This window comes from Oncorhynchus clarkii, chromosome 18, assembly GCF_045791955.1.
Source record: "Oncorhynchus clarkii lewisi isolate Uvic-CL-2024 chromosome 18, UVic_Ocla_1.0, whole genome shotgun sequence".
NCBI lineage: Eukaryota > Metazoa > Chordata > Actinopteri > Salmoniformes > Salmonidae > Oncorhynchus > Oncorhynchus clarkii.
In genome coordinates this window covers 66,016,331-66,034,320 of record NC_092164.1, presented here as the reverse complement: position 1 = coordinate 66,034,320, position 17,990 = coordinate 66,016,331, and the positions used below count along the sequence as shown (strand labels likewise).

General features: G+C 44.1%; 5 non-coding genes across 5 annotated transcripts; all 5 read left to right on the top strand.

Moving 5' to 3' along the window:
* The first annotated feature begins 729 nt into the window (after nt 1–729).
* On the top strand, nt 730–817 carry trnay-gua (transfer RNA tyrosine (anticodon GUA)). The gene is given in 2 exon segments: nt 730–766; nt 782–817. It is a non-coding gene; the product is annotated as a tRNA-Tyr (tRNA).
* A 1,384-nt stretch (nt 818–2,201) lies between these two features.
* trnay-gua (transfer RNA tyrosine (anticodon GUA)) lies at nt 2,202–2,289 on the top strand. The gene is given in 2 exon segments: nt 2,202–2,238; nt 2,254–2,289. It is a non-coding gene; the product is annotated as a tRNA-Tyr (tRNA).
* A 2,856-nt stretch (nt 2,290–5,145) lies between these two features.
* Nucleotides 5,146–5,233, top strand: trnay-gua (transfer RNA tyrosine (anticodon GUA)). The gene is given in 2 exon segments: nt 5,146–5,182; nt 5,198–5,233. It is a non-coding gene; the product is annotated as a tRNA-Tyr (tRNA).
* A 1,384-nt stretch (nt 5,234–6,617) lies between these two features.
* Nucleotides 6,618–6,705, top strand: trnay-gua (transfer RNA tyrosine (anticodon GUA)). Its single transcript is given in 2 exon segments — nt 6,618–6,654; nt 6,670–6,705. It is a non-coding gene; the product is annotated as a tRNA-Tyr (tRNA).
* Nucleotides 6,706–8,090: 1,385 nt separating this feature from the next.
* On the top strand, nt 8,091–8,178 carry trnay-gua (transfer RNA tyrosine (anticodon GUA)). The gene is given in 2 exon segments: nt 8,091–8,127; nt 8,143–8,178. It is a non-coding gene; the product is annotated as a tRNA-Tyr (tRNA).
* The last annotated feature ends 9,812 nt before the right edge of the window (nt 8,179–17,990 follow it).

The window sequence follows — 17,990 nt, the reverse complement described above, 5'->3', positions numbered from 1 at the left end:
GGTCTGGGACAGGTGGCACGTCCGGTGAACCGGTCAGGGTTCCATAGCCGCAGGCAGAACACTTGAAACTGGAGCAGCAGCACAACCAGGTGGACTGGGGACAGCAAGGAGTCATCAGGCCGGGAAGACCTGAAGCATGGTCTTAGGGCTCAGGTCCTTCTCCAAGAGAAAGAAAGAGCAAAGAAGAGAGAAAGAGAGAGAGAATTAGAGAGAGCATGCATAAATAGACACAGGACACCGGATAAGACAGGAGAAATACTCTAGCTATAACAGACTGACCCCAGCCCCCCGACACACAAACTACTGCAGCATAAATACTGGAGGCTGAGACAGGAGGGGTCGGGAGAAACTGTGGCCCCGTCCGACGATACCCCCGGTCAGGTTCTAACAGGCAGGATATAACCCCACACACTTTGCCAAAGTACAGCCCCCACGCCACTAGAGCGATATCTTCAACCACCGACTTACCATCCTGAGACAAGGGCAAAAAAAGCATTCATTACCATCGGCTCACTTTTTCACTATCCCCAAATGCAACTACTGGCATTCTAAGGGGATGTAGCTCAGCGCAAGAGCGAATACTTTGCACGTATGAGGACATCGGATCAATCCCCTGCATCTCCATGAAACCACCACACTAAGCAGATTATAGATCATATTTTAAGAAGGAACATATGATCAGCTGAACTTATTACCATCTAGGTCATGGCTTTAGGAATTACTTGTCCACCTTCGATAGCTCAGTTGGTAGAGCGGAGGACTGTAGGTGATAATTGTAGCAATCCTTAGGTCGCTGGTTCAAATCCGGCTCGAAGGAATGTATTTTTTCTTGTGGCTTGCTCCAACTTTTGACAGCAGTGCACTTTGACTTGTGCTTGACAAACATATTATCTTTCCCTGAGATCGCCAAATTCATAACTTGTTGACCTTCCATAGGACAGTTGGTAAAGTCGCGGAGTGTATTTGAAATTGCAACAATCCTTATGTCACTGGCTCACACTGGCTCAAAGGAGGATAACTTTTTCAGCGGTTTTTGACAGCAGTGCACTTTAACTTGACAATCAAATCAATCAAATATTTGTATAAAGTCCTTCTTTCATCAGCTGATGTCACAAAGTGCTGTACAGAAACCCAGCCTAATACCCCAAACAGCAAGCAATGCAGGTGTAGAAGCACGTGGCTAGGAAAAACTCCCTAGAAAGGCCAAAACCTAGGAAAAAACCTAGAGAGGAACCAGGCTGTGAGGGGTGGCCAGTCATCGTCTGGCTGTTCCGGGTATCGATTATAACAAAACATGGCCAAGATGTTCAAATGTTCATAGATGACCAGTAGGGTCAAAAAATAATAATCACAGTGGTTGTTGAGGGTGCAACAGGTCAGCACATCAGAAGTAAATGTCAGTTGGCTTTTCATAGCTGATTATTCAGAGTATCTCTACCACACCTGCTGTCTCTAGAGAGTTTAAAACAACAGGTCTGGGACAGGTGGCACGTCCGGTGAACCGGTCAGGGTTCCATAGCCGCAGGCAGAACACTTGAAACTGGAGCAGCAGCACAACCAGGTGGACTGGGGACAGCAAGGAGTCGTCAGGCCGGGAAGACCTGAAGCATGGTCTTAGGGCTCAGGTCCTTCTCCAAGAGAAAGAAAGAGCAAAGAAGAGAGAAAGAGAGAGAGAATTAGAGAGAGCATGCATAAATAGACACAGGACACCGGATAAGACAGGAGAAATACTCTAGCTATAACAGACTGACCCCAGCCCCCCGACACACAAACTACTGCAGCATAAATACTGGAGGCTGAGACAGGAGGGGTCGGGAGAAACTGTGGCCCCGTCCGACGATACCCCCGGTCAGGTTCTAACAGGCAGGATATAACCCCACACACTTTGCCAAAGTACAGCCCCCACGCCACTAGAGCGATATCTTCAACCACCGACTTACCATCCTGAGACAAGGGCAAAAAAAGCATTCATTACCATCGGCTCACTTTTTCACTATCCCCAAATGCAACTACTGGCATTCTAAGGGGATGTAGCTCAGCGCAAGAGCGAATACTTTGCACGTATGAGGACATCGGATCAATCCCCTGCATCTCCATGAAACCACCACACTAAGCAGATTATAGATCATAGTTTAAGAAGGAACATATGATCAGCTGAACTTCTTACCATCTAGGTCATGGCTTTAGGAATTACTTGTCCACCTTCGATAGCTCAGTTGGTAGAGCGGAGGACTGTAGGTGATAATTGTAGCAATCCTTAGGTCGCTGGTTCAAATCCGGCTCGAAGGAATGTATTTTTTCTTGTGGCTTGCTCCAACTTTTGACAGCAGTGCACTTTGACTTGTGTTTGACAAACATATTATCTTTCCCTGAGATCGCCAAATTCATAACTTGTTGACCTTCCATAGGACAGTTGGTAAAGTCGCGGAGTGTATTTGAAATTGCAACAATCCTTATGTCACTGGCTCACACTGGCTCAAAGGAGGATAACTTTTTCAGCGGTTTTTGACAGCAGTGCACTTTAACTTGACAATCAAATCAATCAAATATTTTTATAAAGTCCTTCTTTCATCAGCTGATGTCACAAAGTGCTGTACAGAAACCCAGCCTAATACCCCAAACAGCAAGCAATGCAGGTGTAGAAGCACGTGGCTAGGAAAAACTCCCTAGAAAGGCCAAAACCTAGGAAAAAACCTAGAGAGGAACCAGGCTGTGAGGGGTGGCCAGTCATCGTCTGGCTGTTCCGGGTATCGATTATAACAAAACATGGCCAAGATGTTCAAATGTTCATAGATGACCAGTAGGGTCAAAAAATAATAATCACAGTGGTTGTTGAGGGTGCAACAGGTCAGCACATCAGAAGTAAATGTCAGTTGGCTTTTCATAGCTGATTATTCAGAGTATCTCTACCACACCTGCTGTCTCTAGAGAGTTTAAAACAACAGGTCTGGGACAGGTGGCACGTCCGGTGAACCGGTCAGGGTTCCATAGCCGCAGGCAGAACACTTGAAACTGGAGCAGCAGCACAACCAGGTGGACTGGGGACAGCAAGGAGTCATCAGGCCGGGAAGACCTGAAGCATGGTCTTAGGGCTCAGGTCCTTCTCCAAGAGAAAGAAAGAGCAAAGAAGAGAGAAAGAGAGAGAGAATTAGAGAGAGCATGCATAAATAGACACAGGACACCGGATAAGACAGGAGAAATACTCTAGCTATAACAGACTGACCCCAGCCCCCCGACACACAAACTACTGCAGCATAAATACTGGAGGCTGAGACAGGAGGGGTCGGGAGAAACTGTGGCCCCGTCCGACGATACCCCCGGTCAGGTTCTAACAGGCAGGATATAACCCCACACACTTTGCCAAAGTACAGCCCCCACGCCACTAGAGCGATATCTTCAACCACCGACTTACCATCCTGAGACAAGGGCAAAAAAAGCATTCATTACCATCGGCTCACTTTTTCACTATCCCCAAATGCAACTACTGGCATTCTAAGGGGATGTAGCTCAGCGCAAGAGCGAATACTTTGCACGTATGAGGACATCGGATCAATCCCCTGCATCTCCATGAAACCACCACACTAAGCAGATTATAGATCATATTTTAAGAAGGAACATATGATCAGCTGAACTTCTTACCATCTAGGTCATGGCTTTAGGAATTACTTGTCCACCTACGATAGCTCAGTTGGTAGAGCGGAGGACAGTAGGTGATCATTGTAGCAATCCTTAGGTAGCTGGTTCAAATCCGGCTCGAAGGAATGTATTTTTTCTTGTGGCTTGCTCCAACTTTTGACAGCAGTGCACTTTGACTTGTGTTTGACAAACATATTATCTTTCCCTGAGATCGCCAAATTCATAACTTGTTGACCTTCCATAGGACAGTTGGTAAAGTCGCGGAGTGTATTTGAAATTGCAACAATCCTTATGTTACTGGCTCACACTGGCTCAAAGGAGGATAACTTTTTCAGCGGTTTTTGACAGCAGTGCACTTTAACTTGACAATCAAATCAATCAAATATTTTTATAAAGTCCTTCTTTCATCAGCTGATGTCACAAAGTGCTGTACAGAAACCCAGCCTAATACCCCAAACAGCAAGCAATGCAGGTGTAGAAGCACGTGGCTAGGAAAAACTCCCTAGAAAGGCCAAAACCTAGGAAAAAACCTAGAGAGGAACCAGGCTGTGAGGGGTGGCCAGTCATCGTCTGGCTGTTCCGGGTATCGATTATAACAAAACATGGCCAAGATGTTCAAATGTTCATAGATGACCAGTAGGGTCAAAAAATAATAATCACAGTGGTTGTTGAGGGTGCAACAGGTCAGCACATCAGAAGTAAATGTCAGTTGGCTTTTCATAGCTGATTATTCAGAGTATCTCTACCACACCTGCTGTCTCTAGAGAGTTTAAAACAACAGGTCTGGGACAGGTGGCACGTCCGGTGAACCGGTCAGGGTTCCATAGCCGCAGGCAGAACACTTGAAACTGGAGCAGCAGCACAACCAGGTGGACTGGGGACAGCAAGGAGTCATCAGGCCGGGAAGACCTGAAGCATGGTCTTAGGGCTCAGGTCCTTCTCCAAGAGAAAGAAAGAGCAAAGAAGAGAGAAAGAGAGAGAGAATTAGAGAGAGCATGCATAAATAGACACAGGACACCGGATAAGACAGGAGAAATACTCTAGCTATAACAGACTGACCCCAGCCCCCCGACACACAAACTACTGCAGCATAAATACTGGAGGCTGAGACAGGAGGGGTCGGGAGAAACTGTGGCCCCGTCCGACGATACCCCCGGTCAGGTTCTAACAGGCAGGATATAACCCCACACACTTTGCCAAAGTACAGCCCCCACGCCACTAGAGCGATATCTTCAACCACCGACTTACCATCCTGAGACAAGGGCAAAAAAAGCATTCATTACCATCGGCTCACTTTTTCACTATCCCCAAATGCAACTACTGGCATTCTAAGGGGATGTAGCTCAGCGCAAGAGCGAATACTTTGCACGTATGAGGACATCGGATCAATCCCCTGCATCTCCATGAAACCACCACACTAAGCAGATTATAGATCATAGTTTAAGAAGGAACATATGATCAGATGAACTTCTTACCATTTAGGTCATGGCTTTAGGAATTACTTGTACACCTTCGATAGCTCAGTTGGTAGAGCGGAGGACTGTAGGTGATAATTGTAGCAATCCTTAGGTCGCTGGTTCAAATCCTGCTCGAAGGAATGTATTTTTTCTTGTGGCTTGCTCCAACTTTTGACAGAAGTGCATTTTGACTTGTGTTTGACAAACATATTATCTTTCCCTGAGATCGCCAAATTCATAACTTGTTGACCTTCCATAGGACAGTTGGTAAAGTCGCGGAGTGTATTTGAAATTGCAACAATCCTTATGTCACTGGCTCACACTGGCTCAAAGGAGGATAACTTTTTCAGCGGTTTTTGACAGCAGTGCACTTTAACTTGACAATCAAATCAATCAAATATTTTTATAAAGTCCTTCTTTCATCAGCTGATGTCACAAAGTGCTGTACAGAAACCCAGCCTAATACCCCAAACAGCAAGCAATGCAGGTGTAGAAGCACGTGGCTAGGAAAAACTCCCTAGAAAGGCCAAAACCTAGGAAAAAACCTAGAGAGGAACCAGGCTGTGAGGGGTGGCCAGTCATCGTCTGGCTGTTCCGGGTATCGATTATAACAAAACATGGCCAAGATGTTCAAATGTTCATAGATGACCAGTAGGGTCAAAAAATAATAATCACAGTGGTTGTTGAGGGTGCAACAGGTCAGCACATCAGAAGTAAATGTCAGTTGGCTTTTCATAGCTGATTATTCAGAGTATCTCTACCACACCTGCTGTCTCTAGAGAGTTTAAAACAACAGGTCTGGGACAGGTGGCACGTCCGGTGAACCGGTCAGGGTTCCATAGCCGCAGGCAGAACACTTGAAACTGGAGCAGCAGCACAACCAGGTGGACTGGGGACAGCAAGGAGTCATCAGGCCGGGAAGACCTGAAGCATGGTCTTAGGGCTCAGGTCCTTCTCCAAGAGAAAGAAAGAGCAAAGAAGAGAGAAAGAGAGAGAGAATTAGAGAGAGCATGCATAAATAGACACAGGACACCGGATAAGACAGGAGAAATACTCTAGCTATAACAGACTGACCCCAGCCACCCGACACACAAACTACTGCAGCATAAATACTGGAGGCTGAGACAGGAGGGGTCGGGAGAAACTGTGGCCCCTTCCGACGATACCCCCGGTCAGGTTCTAACAGGCAGGATATAACCCCACACACTTTGCCAAAGTACAGCCCCCACGCCACTAGAGCGATATCTTCAACCACCGACTTACCATCCTGAGACAAGGGCAAAAAAAGCATTCATTACCATCGGCTCACTTTTTCACTATCCCCAAATGCAACTACTGGCATTCTAAGGGGATGTAGCTCAGTGCAAGAGCGAATACTTTGCACGTATGAGGACATCGGATCAATCCCCTGCATCTCCATGAAACCACCACACTAAGCAGATTATAGATCATATTTTAAGAAGGAACATATGATCAGCTGAACTTCTTACCATCTAGGTCATGGCTTTAGGAATTACTTGTCCACCTTCGATAGCTCAGTTGGTAGAGCGGAGGACTGTAGATGATAATTGTAGCAATCCTTAGGTCGCTGGTTCAAATCCGGCTCGAAGGAATGTATTTTTTCTTGTGGCTTGCTCCAACTTTTGACAGCAGTGCACTTTGACTTGTGTTTGACAAACATATTATCTTTCCCTGAGATCGCCAAATTCATAACTTGTTGACCTTCCATAGGACAGTTGGTAAAGTCGCGGAGTGTATTTGAAATTGCAACAATCCTTATGTCACTGGCTCACACTGGCTCAAAGGAGGATAACTTTTTCAGCGGTTTTTGACAGCAGTGCACTTTAACTTGACAATCAAATCAATCAAATATTTTTATAAAGTCCTTCTTTCATCAGCTGATGTCACAAAGTGCTGTACAGAAACCCAGCCTAATACCCCAAACAGCAAGCAATGCAGGTTTGGAAGCACGGTGGCTAGGAAAAACTCCCTAGAAAGGCCAAAACCTAGGAAAAAACCTAGAGAGGAACCAGGCTGTGAGGGGTGGCCAGTCATCGTCTGGCTGTTCCGGGTATCGATTATAACAAAACATGGCCAAGATGTTCAAATGTTCATAGATGACCAGTAGGGTCAAAAAATAATAATCACAGTTGTTGTTGAGGGTGCAACAGGTCAGCACATCAGAAGTAAATGTCAGTTGGCTTTTCAAAGCTGATTATTCAGAGTATCTCTACCACACCTGCTGTCTCTAGAGAGTTTAAAACAACAGGTCTGGGACAGGTGGCACGTCCGGTGAACCGGTCAGGGTTCCATAGCCGCAGGCAGAACACTTGAAACTGGAGCAGCAGCACAACCAGGTGGACTGGGGACAGCAAGGAGTCATCAGGCCGGGAAGACCTGAAGCCTGGTCTTAGGGCTCAGGTCCTTCTCCAAGAGAAAGAAAGAGCAAAGAAGAGAGAAAGAGAGAGAGAATTAGAGAGAGCATGCATAAATAGACACAGGACACCGGATAAGACAGGAGAAATACTCTAGCTATAACAGACTGACCCCAGCCCCCCGACACACAAACTACTGCAGCATAAATACTGGAGGCTGAGACAGGAGGGGTCGGGAGAAACTGTGGCCCCGTCCGACGATACCCCCGGTCAGGTTCTAACAGGCAGGATATAACCCCACACACTTTGCCAAAGTACAGCCCCCACGCCACTAGAGCGATATCTTCAACCACCGACTTACCATCCTGAGACAAGGGCAAAAAAAGCATTCATTACCATCGGCTCACTTTTTCACTATCCCCAAATGCAACTACTGGCATTCTAAGGGGATGTAGCTCAGCGCAAGAGCGAATACTTTGCACGTATGAGGACATCGGATCAATCCCCTGCATCTCCATGAAACCACCACACTAAGCAGATTATAGATCATAGTTTAAGAAGGAACATACGATCAGCTGAACTTCTTACCATCTAGGTCATGGCTTTAGGAATTACTTGTCCACCTTCGATAGCTCAGTTGGTAGAGCGGAGGACTGTAGGTGATAATTGTAGCAATCCTTAGGTCGCTGGTTCAAATCCGGCTCGAAGGAATGTATTTTTTCTTGTGGCTTGCTCCAACTTTTGACAGCAGTGCATTTTGACTTGTGTTTGACAAACATATTATCTTTCCCTGAGATCGCCAAATTCATAACTTGTTGACCTTCCATAGGACAGTTGGTAAAGTCGCGGAGTGTATTTGAAATTGCAACAATCCTTATGTCACTGGCTCACACTGGCTCAAAGGAGGATAACTTTTTCAGCGGTTTTTGACAGCAGTGCACTTTAACTTGACAATCAAATCAATCAAATATTTTTATAAAGTCCTTCTTTCATCAGCTGATGTCACAAAGTGCTGTACAGAAACCCAGCCTAATACCCCAAACAGCAAGCAATGCAGGTGTGGAAGCACGGTGGCTAGGAAAAACTCCCTAGAAAGGCCAAAACCTAGGAAAAAACCTAGAGAGGAACCAGGCTGTGAGGGGTGGCCAGTCATCGTCTGGCTGTTCCGGGTATCGATTATAACAAAACATGGCCAAGATGTTCAAATGTTCATAGATGACCAGTAGGGTCAAAAAATAATAATCACAGTGGTTGTTGAGGGTGCAACAGGTCAGAACATCAGAAGTAAATGTCACGTCCGGTGAACCGGTCAGGGTTGAATTGTGTTTGACTAACATATTATCTTTCCCTGAGAGCGCCGAATTCATAACTTGTTGAACTTCCATACCTTAAGGGAACATTTTGGCATTCGCCATATGGTTATTGAGAAAGTCCACATTGCATACGGTCCCTTGCTAGACGTCCGCCAACGTTTCTAAAATTCGTGGACGGCGGCGGGCCGTGCACGGGGGCCGGATCTTCCGGGAAGTCATCAAACGAAGTCTCTCGGACATTTGGTTTTCGTTTTATAAAATGTTCAAATATTGGTCATTTTTCCGCTATCCTGGTAAATCCCAGAAGAGGGCGAATGGAATCATATTGCAAATGTACAAAACATCAACACTCACGACATGGCCTTTTCTCCTAAACGGAAAAGACTTCGAAGACGAAACTTGGTGAGCATAGGTTTGGCATAATGGGCAGTTGGCCCCGAACAAGATGGCGTCGAGGCCTCAAGGGTTTTTGAGTTATGGCCATTTTTCTGGGATTAAAGGTCAAAAATGAAAATAGAGCGCTAATTTTACCGCTTCACGTCAAAGTAACTGAACGGTGTCAGGAAAAAAAGAACCAGCGATTTATCTAATATAGAAAAGACTTCGAATGTATGTTTTTTATTTTACCTTTATTTAACTAGGCAAGTCAGTTAAAGAACAAATTCTTATTTTCAATGACAGCTTAGGAACAGAGGTTAACTGCCTGTTCATGGACAGAATGACAGATTTGTACTTTGTCAGCTCAGGGGTTTGAACTTGCAACCTTCCGGTTACTAGTCCAACGCTCTAACCACTAGGCTACACTGCCGCCCCAAGTTCAAAGAAAGGCGTTTTTTTTTTAAGTTACAGATCCAGTTGCAGTTCAGACAGAGTGTGTTTCGGAGCTCTGCGAGATTTCTGTGATTTTCTGTGATTTTCTGAAATAACACACACTCATTCAACCCTCTGTAAATAAGTCTGTTCTTAACATAAAGACTTAAACCTCAATATTCTGTAAGTGCCTACCCCAAGGAGGATATGTGCTCACTTTCAACTTCCTGTTGAAAGTCTTTTCAAAACTTCATGTGTGTGATTAGGCAACCCCCATGAACTGTAAGTCAGTCATTTCTCCCAACAGATGTCAAAGAAAAGCTCTCGTACACACACACACACACACACACACACACACACACACACACACACACACACACACACACACACAGCAAGGATGGAGTGACAAAGTGCTGTGCTTAAAGACACTCAGAGCCTGCAATGGCATTACCATAATCTCTAGGCTGTGCCGAGTTCAACGAGATGCCCCACTAGACCGTAGCTTGCTCGGTCTGAACCTCATAATGAAGCCTGGCCCTAAATTGCAGGTGCTTTTGGGTGACAGCGGGAGAACAATTAGGGTAAGAAGCACATTTCGACCTCAGGAATGTTCCTGATGTCCTTCCGATCCGTGCAAGCCTAACATTGACTATGTGGCATTAACTCTTAACAGTTACAGTTTTTTTCGATTGCTAAACGACAGTGGACACAACTGGAGTCACATGTGCAAAACTCTAACTACAGTCTGCACAGCAGCAGTTCATGTGGACCAAACTCTAGTTCGTTTTTCATTGCTTGAACACAGTTTTCAAAACTCTACACACTTATCCCATGACTTTAACCACAACCTGCACAACACTGTGGATTTACAGCACTTTGTTCAAATGCTAACACACTGCTGTCAAAACTGTGAACCACACATTCAAAACGGAATAGATTTCAGCCTTGTGCCTTTCAAACACTGCTGATTGCAATTTCAGCTGAAAGGCTAAGCAGGTGTCTTGTTTTAGACTTGTTAGTGAACACACACACATATTACAGTATATATAGGTAGAGCTCAGAAAGACTCATTTTGGAAATGGAACAAGGAAGATGGGTTCGTGGAGGGAGAAGGGTGGCAGGGAGAGGGCGGATGCGTGGAGGAAGACAAAGAAGACAAAGCTGTTATTTCAGATGAAATAAGGGTTACACTTATAGACCATGTTGTGAACCATGGTCTCTCATTGAGAGAGGCAGGGTTGAGGGTTCAACCCAATCTGCAAAGATCCACAGTGGCATCTGTAATGCGAATTTTCCATCATGCAAACAGGTGAGAGTTACATCCTTACAGTAAATGAAAACATTACAGGAATCTATTTTGTATTGCAATTATAGAATATTTACACAGATATTATATTATATTATATCACTCTTTTCTTTGAAGAAAATATTACTTTGTATGAAGTCACTGAAATTGTTCAAACTGTAAAGATGAAAAGTTTGTATTTTCTGTATTGGTGTTTGATGCTAGTGTTTTTACTCAGTGTGTTCTGAATGACAGTGTGTGTTATCTCAGTGAGGGTTGTGCATAGTGTTTGGCTGCACTGAGCGTGTGTAGAGCCATGTGTTAAGAGTTGTGTTGCTTGGAATGAGTTTTGCAGGTGATGTGAACTGTTTAGCTCAGGTGACTGTTGGTAGTGCAGACTGTAGTTAGAGTTTTGCACATGTGACTCCAGTTGTGCCCACTGTCGTTTAGCAATCGCAAAAAAAAACTGTAAAAGAAGGTGTTTACATCAAACAGTTTTCAATGACTTCTCTCCCCATAGGAATACATTGCCTGCACCCCTAAATTCAACCTGAAGCCTATGTGGGTTATGAATGTCTTATGAACCTGTTTTCCATGACAATCCATCAGGCCACTATGAGGTCTACCTGTGTTGATTCTAAGCTTCCTGGAGCAACCGGAAGTGGTTCAAATCACCCTAAAAGTGTTTTGCCATACCCAACCTGCAGTTTGTGAGAAGTATTGCATTCAACCCTGTGTAAATCAGTCAGTTCTTAACATATAGACTTAAAACTCAGGATTCTGTAAAAGCCTACTCAAATGAGGATATGTGTTTACTTTTAGTTTGCTGTGCTAACCGGAAGTACATTTAATTGGGGTCAGAGTGTCTGTTTTGAAGATTAAATAAGTCACAACTTTCAAAACTTCATATGTGTGACTTGGTAACCCTCATGAACTGTAAATCAGTAATTTCTCCCAACAGATGTCAAAGAAAAACCTCTCAAACGTACACACACACACACAGCAAGGATGGAGTGACAATGTGCGGTGCTTAAAGACACTCAGAGCGTGCAATGGCATTACCACAATCTCAAGGCCGTGCCGAGTTCAACAAGATTCACCGCTTGACCCGTAGCACGTTCGGTCTAGACGCAGCGACCATGAGAAAAATTAGGCCCAATATGAAGCCTGGCCCTACATTTCATTTGCTTTTGACAGTTGGAGAACCATTAGGGTGAGAAGCACAATTCGACCTCAGGTACGTTCCTGAGGTCCTCCCGATCTGTGCAAGTGGTGCGCGATATGCCCGTCTCCGGAGCCTGACCAGAAGACCGCTTCTTTTGCCACTTTTACTACGTCGTTGTTTTTGGTCGTCGGCTGGGATCCAATCCATTGTCCTGGGTGGAAGGCAGAACGCAGGATCCACTTCGGAAAAGTCGTATTCCTGGTCGTAATGATGGTGAGTTGATGTTGCTCTTATATTCAGCAGTTCCTCCCGACTGCATGTAATGAAACATAGGATTACCTGGGGTACCAATGTAAGAAGTAACACATGAAAAAAAAAAAAAAAAATACTGCATAGTTTCCTAGGAATGCGAAGCGAGGCGGTCATCTCTGTTGGCGCCGGAAGTAGATCAACCTTGCACTTCATCATCTCATCATCTCTTGTGTTAAATTTGCTAAACTGTAATTACTTCGCTAGTATGGCCTATTTATTGCCTTACTTCCTCACGCCATTTGCACACACTGTATATAGACTTTCTTTTTTTGTATAGTGTTATTTGACTGCATGCTTGTTAATTCCATGTGTGGCTCTTGTGTTGTTGTTTGTGTCGCACTGCTTTGCTTTATCTTGGCCAGGTCGCAGTTGTAAATGAGAACTTGTTCTCAACTAGCTTACCTGGTTAAATAAAGTTGAAATAAAAAAATGAATTTAAAAAATCTCAATGAAACCACCAAACTAAGCAGATTACATTTTACAAGAGAACATACGCATCAGCAGAAATTCTGACCATCTAAGTGATGGTTTTAGGCTATACTCGTCAACCTTCGATAGCTCAGTTGGTAGAGCGGAGGACTGTATGTGATAATAGCAGCAATCCTTGGGTCGCTGGTTAAATCCGTCTCGAAGGAGTGTATAAATTCTTGTGGCTTATGCTAACTTTTTGGCATCAGTGCACTTTGACACTCTGACTAGCCAGTATCTACAGTACCTACAGCATCTACAGTATCTACAGCATCTACAGTATCTACAGCATCTACAGTATCTACAGTACCTAGCCAGTACCTACAGCATCTACAGTATCTACAGTACCTACAGCATCTACAGTATCTACAGCATCTACAGTATCTACAGCATCTACAGCATCTACAGTATCTACAGTACCTAGCCAGTACCTACAGCATCTACAGTATCTACAGTACCTACAGCATCTACAGTATCTACAGCATCTACAGCATCTACAGCATCTACAGTATCTACAGCATCTACAGCATCTACAGTATCTACAGTACCTACAGCATCTACAGTATCTACAGTACCTACAGCATCAACAGTATCTACAGCATCTACAGCATCTACAGTATCTACAGTACCTACAGCATCTACAGTATCTACAGCATCTACAGTATCTACAGTACCTAGCCAGTACCTACAGTACCTACAGTACCTACAGTATCTACAGTACCTACAGCACCTACAGCATCTACAGTACCTAGCCAGTACCTACAGTATCTACAGTATGTACAGTATGTACAGTACCTAGCCAGTACCTAGCCAGTACCTACAGTACATAGCCAGTACCTACAGCATCTACAGTACCTAGCCAGTACCTACAGTACCTAGCCAGTACCTACAGCATCTACAGTACCTAGCCAGTACCTACAGTATCTACAGTACCTAGCCAGTACCTACAGTACCTAGCCAGTACCTACAGCATCTACAGTACCTAGCCAGTACCTACAGCATCTACAGTACCTAGCCAGTACCTACAGCATCTATAGTACCTAGCCAGTACCTACAGTACCTAGCCAGTACCTACAGCATCTACAGTACCTACAGTACCTAGCCAGTACCTAACCAGTACCTACAGCATCTACAGTACCTAGCCAGTACCTAACCAGTACCTACAGCATCTACAGTACCTAGCCAGTACCTACAGCATCTACAGTACCTAGCCAGTACCTACAGTACCTAGCAGTACCTACAGTATATAGCAGTACCTGCAGTATCTACAGTACCTAGCCAGTACCTACAGTGTCTACAGTACCTAGCCAGTACCTACAGCATCTACAGTACCTAGCCAGTACCTACAGTACCTACAGTATCTACAGTACCTACAGTATCTACAGTACCTACAGCATCTACAGTACCTAGCCAGTACCTACAGTACCTAGCCAGTACCTACAGTATCTAGAGTACCTAGCAGTACCTACAGTATCTACAGTACATATAATACCTACAGTATCTACAGTATCTATAGGACCTACAGTATCTACATTACCTACAATACCTACAGTACCTACAGAATCTACAGTACCTACAGTACATACAATATATACAGTACCTAGCCAGTATCTACAGTACCTACAGTATCTACAGTGCATACAGTATCTACAGTACCTTTCCAGTATCTACAGTACCAAAAATACCTACAGTACCTAGCCAGTACCTACAGTACCTAGCCAGTACCTACAGCATCTACAGTACCTAGCCAGTACCTACAGTATCTACAGTATGTACAGTATGTACAGTACCTAGCCAGTACCTAGAGCATCTACAGTACCTAGCCAGTACCTACAGTACCTAGCCAGTACCTACAGTATCTACAGTACCTAGCAGTACCTACAGTATCTACAGTACCTATTATACCTACAGTATCTACAGTATCTGTAGTACCTACAGTATCTACATTACCTACAATACCTACTGTACCTACAGCACCTACAGTACCTACAGCATATACTGTACCTAGCCAGTACCTACAGTATCTACAGTATGTACAGTATGTACAGTACCTAGCCAGTACCTAGCCAGTACCTACAGTACATAGCCAGTACCTACAGCATATACAGTACCTAGCCAGTACCTACAGTACCTAGCCAGTACCTACAGCATCTACAGTACCTAGCCAGTACCTACAGCATCTACAGTACCTAGCCAGTACCTATAGTATCTACAGTACCTAGCCAGTACCAGACACTCTGACTAGCCAGTATCTACAGTACCTACAGCATCTACAGTATCTACAGCATCTACAGCATCTACAGTATCTACAGTACCTAGCCAGTACCTACAGTACCTAGCCAGTACCTACAGTACCTAGCTAGTACCTTCCGTATCTACAGTACCTAGCCAGTACCTACAGTACCTAGCCATCCCCTACAGCATCTACAGTACCTACAGTATCTACAGTTCTACCGTACCTAGCCAGTACCTACAGCACCTACAGTACCTACAGCACCTACAGTACCTACAGCATCTACAGTACCTAGCCAGTACCTACAGTATCTACAGTATGTACAGTATGTACAGTACCTAGCCAGTACCTACAGCATCTACAGTACCTAGCCAGTACCTACAGCATCTACAGTACCTAGCCAGTACCTACAGTACCTAGCCAGTACCTACAGCATCTACAGTACCTAGCCAGTACCTACAGTATCTACAGTATGTACAGTATGTACAGTACCTAGCCAGTACCTACAGCATCTAAAGTACCTAGCCAGTACCTACAGCATCTACAGTACCTAGCCAGTACCTACAGTACCTAGCCAGTACCTACAGCATCTACAGTACCTAGCCAGTACCTACAGTATCTACAGTACCTAGCCAGTACCTACAGCATCTATAGTACCTAGCCAGTACCTACAGTACCTAGCCAGTACCTACAGCATCTACAGTACCTAGCCAGTACCTAGCCAGTACCTACAGTACCTACAGTATCTACAGTACCAACAGTACCTAGCCAGTACCTAACCAGTACCTACAGCATCTACAGTACCTAGCCAGTACCTAGCCAGTACCTACAGTACCTACAGTATCTACAGTACCTACAGTACCTAGCCAGTACCTAACCAGTACCTACAGCATCTACAGTACCTAGCCCGTACCTACAGCATCTACAGTACCTAGCCAGTACCTACAGTACCTAGCCAGTACCTACAGCATCTACAGTACCTAGCAGTACCTACAGTATATAGCAGTACCTACAGTATCTACAGTACCTAGCAAGTACCTACAGTATCTACAGTACCTAGCCAGTACTTACAGTACCTACAGTACCTAGCCAGTACCTACAGCATCTACAGTACCTAGCCAGTACCTACAGTACCTACAGTGTCTACAGTACCTACAGCAACTACAGTACCTAGCCAGTACCTACAGTATCTACAGTACCTAGCAGTACCTACAGTATCTACCTTACCTATAATACCTACAGTATCTACAGTATCTATAATACCTACAGTATCTACATTACCTACAATACCTACAGTACCTACAGCATCTACAGTACCTACAGTACATACAATATCTACAGTACCTAGCCAGTATCTACAGTACCTACAGTATCTACAGTGCATACAGTACCTATAATACCTACAGAATCTACAGTACCTAGCCAGTATCTACAGTACCTACAGTATCTACAGTACCTTTCCAGTATCTACAGTACCAAAAATACCTACAATATCTTCAGTACCTACAGTACCTGCAATACCTACTGTTAGAGCCGATTTGGACATATTTGTATAAAAGACAGAACATACAGAGCTCCATGTACATTTGTGTAAATATATTAAATATTAATGTACATGATGAAATATTAGGTACTTACCTTTATAATGTATATTAACCTGATTGAGATATATTAATTTGTTGTTATTGTAACTTAGTTTTTGGCTCCCCCCTCCTTCCCATGGTAAGTGTGTTAGGATAAAGGCAGGAAGTTGGGCCTTCGGGGGGAGGAGTCCTTGCTAGACGCGGGAGCGGTATAGTTTTTGACCATACAGACAGGTCATATTATGTATTTTTAATATCAAGTAATCTATGCTTTAAGTGGATTGGAGAATAATTTTGTTAGATATAAGAAGAATACAACTTTTTGTTGCATCATATCCGTGGATCTCATTGAATGTTTTGGGTTTGGAAACCTCGAGTGTGGACTGTATGCGTACGAAACAACCCCGCTTCAGGCTAAGGCAGTGCCTATTGTAAAGACGAAGCCACTACAATTAAGTAAAAAAAACTCAGTCAAGGATTACTATCGGTGTCACGGCCGTTTGAAAGAAGTGGACCAAAGCACAGCGTGGTGAGCGTTCATATTCCTTTTATTAGAAAATGACGCAGACAAAAACAATAAACAATAGAAAACAACCTTGACGCTTAAGGGCTATGTGCCAACAACAAAGTTAACTTCCCACACTGAAAGGAGGGAAAGGGTATGTAAGTATGGTTCCGAATCAGAGACAACGATAGACAGCTGTCCCTGATTGAGAACCATACTCAGCCAAAACATAGAAATACAAAATCATAGAAAAACAAAACATAGAATGCCCACCCCAAATCACACCCTGACCAAACCAAATAGAGAAATAAAAAGGCTCTCTAAGGTCAGGGCGTGACAATCGGAAGGAAATCTCCGGTTCGGACACATGCTGGATATTGTTCTATTTGTCATTGCATTCGGACCATAAGGACAGCTTGCTTGGAAGGACTTGAACTCCCAGAATTCGCCAGCTGTGAGTAACCACTGCGAATGAATGAGCTGCCCTGTTCAATGCGATCATTTGATCATGCATATTATGAAAGTGCAAATGTGCTTATAATTGGAACGTTTGATAAACTTGGGAATGGAATTCAAAACACAGCGCTGTGAAAACAATTAAGAAGTTTAAGTTCGGGAAACACTGAGATCCTATGCATAATTTAACCTAGTCATAGGTCTAATATTTGCCCTAACGTGGAAATGCAATGCATCAACGGAATGCAACTAAAGGATCTAAAGATACTGCTTGTTTAAACTTCTTTAAAGGGGACAAAACGTACAATGGGATGAAATGTTTAAAACGCGTCTAAAATGCTGAACTTGCACATGTTCAATTCAAAATGGGTCAACATGCTGAAATGGATGAC